Raw genomic sequence first — 6,000 nt, 5'->3', positions numbered from 1 at the left:
TCTAACAAACGGTGATGGTGTCAATCAGGTTGGTGAGAACGAGCAGCCATGGACCCCGTCCGGCCTGCTCGATCTGGGTCAAAATGACCAAGATGGCCAGGTAACTTTGGTATCATGTCACTATGTAGCCACACACGCTAATCAATTGAGAGGGTCATAGCTTACTTAGTGTCTCTAGCAGGAGCCTCCGCCGGCAGAGGAGCTAGAGGGTTCGGGTAGCAGGAAGGCCAAATCCAAGCGAGGCGTGTCAAAGATTCCTGTTGGTAGGAATGCACACTGGCACATTACTGAGTTCGATGAATTCGGGGATCCACTCTCACCACCTATAGCTTTGACCAAATACAAGACTATCCTCGGGTTACTTGTTAGAGACTTCATCCCGATTAAGTACAGGAAGTGGATTGGGAAAGATGATGATCGGTGGAGGGTTCCCGAAAGCAAGAAGGATTACATATGGGATGTCAAGATCCTAGAGTATTTCACTTTCCTAGCCGAGTATGATAGGGAGTTAGTCAAGAAAAAAGCAAAAGAAATCATGGGGACATGCTTCAAGAATTTCAAGGGGACATTGTACAAGAATTTTGTCCTCCAAAATAAAGAGCCAGATTTCGATGGTGGACAGTTTAGCAAGCAGAAGGACTTCTGGCAGGCTTTCAAGGAATACAGGTTATCTGAGGAGTACTTAGAACTGAGCAGGAAGAATAAGGAGAATTCGCAGAAAGCGATGAATCCTCATCATCTCGGCTCTCGTGGCTACGCCAAAAAGATGCTAGAATTTGAAGTAGAACTTCAAAAGATGGATCGCCTTGCTGAGGAAGGCGTTCAGGTTGAGACCGCCGATTGGGATCCCAGATCAATAATATACTGTATGGGGAGGAATGTACGGCACGCCGAGGATGGGAGCTTTAGCTCCTCAAATCAACCCATGAGCGAACTCATCCAGAGGATCTCCTAGGTAACATAGGAGGTGAGGCAAGGGACTCGCACTTCTAATAGGGAGAAAGACATGCTCACCCAAGCACTCGGAACCAAGGAGCACCCTGGTCGCACTAGAGGAACCGGTGTTATTCCTTGGAAACTAGCATTCGCCCAAGAATCTAACACTTACTGGAGCCGCTCGAGGGGTAGAGAGGAACATGAGGCAGAGTATTTGAGGAGACTAAAAGAGATGGAAGACAGAATGGAAGCATGGATTGAGGCGACCGTTGAAGCACGAGTCGAGCAAATTTTTCTGTCCAAGGGGTCAGCAGTACCACAAAACATTACTCCTTCTGCCTTTAGCCCATAGTTTAGGGGTCGCAGCAGCTGCGGATCAACCCCGCTCGATGAAGAAGAGGTGAATGTGCCTCATTCGGTGGATGACATCACTAAACCCGTCAATGTCAGGTTGTACATCCATCAGGAATGGACAAAGAACAAGGTGGCGCTCGGCCAGGCCTAGCCTGTGGGAGACGGGACAATTAATGGCCGCCCAATTCTACTGGGGTACGCTCGCGTCACCATTGACAGAATACTTGATAAGAAGTATAACAAGATACCCATTGAGTACCGCGTAGCGGAAGACAGGCCAAAACTTGGTCATAACAAGGGCTCTCAAGTGGCCTGGCGCAAGCGCTTTATTGAGCTTGACCACCAATTGTCCTCTGATGATGAGGACGACTGCAAGTCTTCGCCCACCCGCGATGATAACTCACCATCTCCCAACAGAGATCACTCCCCTCCTTATCTAGAGCCATCACCCCCGAGAAGACAGAGGTCTCCTTCTATTCCTCCTTGTCCGACTCCATCTTCATCAGCCCCGAGAAAAGAGACTCCTCCTCCTCCTCCTCCTCGTCCGACTCCATCTTCATTAGCGTTGGGAAAACAGAATTCTCATCGTCATCCTCCTCCTTCTCCACCTCAGCCCAAAACAAGATCAAGGACATCCTCGTAGTCATAGAAAAGGTCCTTGGATTCGGTCGCTAATGCTCCCAAAGTAGACCAACAGAAAAGAAAAAGGCCATTCAGTGGCAGCGTTACCTCCTTGATGGAAAAAATTTACAGCACACGTATCGAAGGAAGATTGTATTAGTTTCTTCAATCTCTGTGCCTCACTGCCTTTGTTTATGTTGAAGTCTGAATTCGAAAGGCAAACACAGAATAAATACGCTACAACAGGAGATGAAGAAATACACAATAAAAATTTAAGGAACATACAGAAGTACGTCGAAGACAACCTAGGATTAACCATGGAAGAGGCCGCGACCATCTATTATGATGTACAAGGGACGGCAACACCAGCAATAAAGTATGTAAGGGGCAATATTTTGGTTCCCGATCACCAGTATAAAAATTTGACAACATATATGCACCATTTACATGAATATTACATGGCTCAAGCAACAGAGACGGACAACTTTGGTTTTGAGGTTATTATCCGTTCGCCACATGTTTTCAATTATCCCGAAGAAGAGAAGTTCGATGTCGAGTGGGAGTGCTTGTTCCAGCTATACCAAAAACGCGATCTCGATGTTCAACTGTTGACACTGTGGACTATGTAAGTACCCTACAGGCACGATTTTACAATTAACTACTCTCTCGAGACCGGTGTTTTCCTAAACGCTAAACGGTAAACAGTCAGTCACCTACCATTTAGCCATTATTCGGGCAAAACGTCCCATTAAACGGGCTAAACGACCAATTAAATGGGGTAAACCGGTGATTAAACGGAAACGGCGCACCACCGTGCAGCGTTTACACGGTGTTTAAATGGGCTAAACAACCGTTTAGGCGAACAGTGCTCGAGACACAAATTGTTAACTTTGGAGCACTTCCTACGATTTTATGTAGGTGTATAGCAAAATTTTGCATTCTAAAAAGCAAATGGGATTACATAGGCTTCTTGGACCCCATGCGAGTCAATGAGAGGACATGTCTAGGCCTCTATGGATGTGATGTGGAAGACCTGAAACAGAGATTGATTGCTATTTTCGACGAATTCACGATGAAGAAGAAAACCCACATACTTCTAGCCTACAACTGCGAGTATGTGTTCTCGACTTTTAATTTTATGCTTCTTTTTTTGTTAAGATTATTCGATAATTTGGATTCTGTGATTGCAGCAACCATTTCGTCTTCATTTGTGTTAATCTTGCCAAAAATCTGCTCGAGGTGTGGGACTCGAGGAAAAAACCATTTCATCATCTGGATGCACTGGTGTCAGTGCTGAATTAGTAAGCGATCCTAATAACATATTATTTTCTAATCACACATACCGCTTTCTACTGTTTCTCCTTTCAATGTTGCTCAGTGTCCGAAGAAGACATATCGGTGGGAAGCCGGTCCCATTCAAGGTTGTCGAAATGGAGGGGAAGTACCTATCACAGCCGGTGGGAAACAATGAATGCGGGTTTTATGTAATGTGGGCAATGCTTCGCTACATCGGCGGGAAATCGGAAGAAACCGATAAGTTGGTGTGTATAATCTCTATTTCATTTATGTCTGTTAATAATTCAACAAAATGATTTACTGTTCCTATTTGAATATCATCTTTTTTGAACGACAGCGCAAGAAATTTAAGCACGAAAGGCTGCTAGACATGGAGATCATCGCACTACATTTGGTGCTGGCAAAATTCATCTTAGCCGAGGTATTGGAAAAAGATGGACTATTTTCCATTGCACAATCCGTGAAGTACAAGGACCAGTATGGCCCAGAGCGGCTCGCCAGATTATTGTAAGAAGTTTGAGAAGCATTGCACAATCTGTGAAGTCCGAGGACATTTCTTTTTTATTTTGAGGGATCGAGATCTGGATAAGAACATTTGAATTGTAACCGTAACATTTGTAATGTTTAATATTGATGGACATGTCGTCTACGTAGCGTATATAAAGCGAAACCCGATTCCACGAAAAAATACAAATTGAAATAAATTATAAAACAATAAAATATGAACGGCCATCACCGCCGGTTAGCAACAAACCGACAGTGTTGGCTTGCTCAACACTGCTGGCTTGAACCATCAACCGACACTGATGGTTACGACAACACTACCGGTTTGATCCATCAACCGACACTGATGGTTACAACAACACTACCGGTTTGACCCATGAACCGACAGTGTAGGTTTGGTCAACACTGCCGGCTTGAACCATGAATCGACACTGATGGTTACGACAACACTGCCAGTTTGATCCATCAACCGACACTGATGGTTACGACAACATTGCCGGTTTGATCCATGAACCGATAGTGTAGTCTTGCACAACACTGCTGGCTTGAGCCAAGAACCGACACTCTTGAAGCAACCGTCACTGTCAGTTGGCACTACAAACCGGCAGTGTTGTTCAACTGGACACTGCCGAGTGGAGCTCGGAACCGACACTGTTTCCTGTAGATCAGTGTTGGTTTTTAAGGACCGACAGTGATGTCAACCCCACATCACTACCGGTATCCCACTATCGGTTCAAAATCTGGCAGTGAAGTGGGTTTTTGAACCGGCAGTGATGTCCAGATGTGGGGTAGTGTGTGTTGCCTGTCCCACCAAGCATTAACATAGTCTTCAAATCAAACAATTTATTTTTATTATATTCCCACAAGCCATCCAAAATAATCAAAGTCTTCTTCCCAGCTAGTAGCTTCTTGAGGTGTATCCTTATCATCTGTTTCTCATTTAGTTGGCTGTCCTTTTCAGAGAGTTGTGAAATTATGGAATTGCCAATTTTATTTTAATTGAACCTTGGTGTAACACCCTAAATTTTCATTATTTTTAAATAGGTAAATTGATTTAATTATGCAATAGTGTGTGCATGCCACATAAAAAATAATAAATTTTATCAAATTAAAATCAAATATAAGGTATACAAACATGTATATGCATTCATGCTGCTGCATAGTATTTTTGAATTGTGTGGTTTGAAATCAGATTTCAAATTGATTTGAATTTGCATTCAAAAGTTGTTTGGAAACTAATTTGGAAAATAGAAACGGGATTTATTTTTCCCTTCCCTGTATTTGGCCCGCTCGGCCACTTCTGCTCCCGGCGGCCCATCCCGGCCTCTCTCTCTCTCTCACGTAGGCCTTCTTCGCCCATGGCCCGGGCCTTCCTTTTCCCCTTCTCTCCGGCCCAGTTTCACCGCGTAGCTCTGCTCTCTCCCCCGCTGGCTGGTTGCCCCTTCTGCTCTTGGGCCGCCCCGCGTAGCCCAGCTTTGCCCGAAGCCACAGCTAGCGCGGGCGTCGTGCTCCTTTCCCGTTTCACTGACAACCCGGTCCCATCTGTCATCGCCTACCTCACAACCGTGCCCGAGTTGGACACTGCCGTCGCCGGTGAGTCCATGCCCACGCCGTTTTCCTTGCTTGCCTTGCGCCCCACGATGCTACCGGCCTTAAATAGCAGCCCCATCGTGCCACCTCCCCTCAAATTGCCGAAGCCGTTTCTCCTCGAGCTCGCATCGTGCTGCGTCACGCCAACCCTAGCACCGCCACAGACGCCGTCCGCTTCGCTGAGCCACATGCCGCCGCAGTCCCACCTACGTCCGCGAAAAGTCTTTTGGTGAGTCCGCCGTAATCTCCTTTCTCTATCAATGCCCTCGATTCGCTCAATCGTGGTCCGTAGGCCGTGTTTCGTGCGCACCGCTCACTTGCAGCCATGGCGCCACCGCGCTCGGCTTTGTTCCAGCCAGCCAACCACGCCAGTCCCTCCCATCCGTCCAATCTAAGATCAAGGGCCAGGATTAGAACATACCCTTTCGCTACGAATTTTACAAAAAGGCCCTTATAACTATTTAGATCTCAACCCGTTGTCCCTGGTTTCTTTCAAAAGGACCCCTGCCTTTTCTTTTAATAATGCCTACAGTCCTTGGCCAGATTTAAAAATGAAGTTTTATTTATTTTGATTCAAAAATCAAGTTCCACTTATTTACAAGATTGCCACTATCTTCTATAGGCCATAAAATCTCCGTTTTAACTCCGATTTGATCCGTTCAACTTGCGTTAGATTCGTAATTCCATAATCTACATGTT

Source organism: Miscanthus floridulus, chromosome 9 (genome assembly GCF_019320115.1).
Source record: "Miscanthus floridulus cultivar M001 chromosome 9, ASM1932011v1, whole genome shotgun sequence".
Classification (NCBI taxonomy): Eukaryota; Viridiplantae; Streptophyta; class Magnoliopsida; order Poales; family Poaceae; genus Miscanthus; species Miscanthus floridulus.
The sequence above is the reverse complement of the archived record's forward strand: the minus strand, read 5'-3'. Positions refer to the sequence as shown.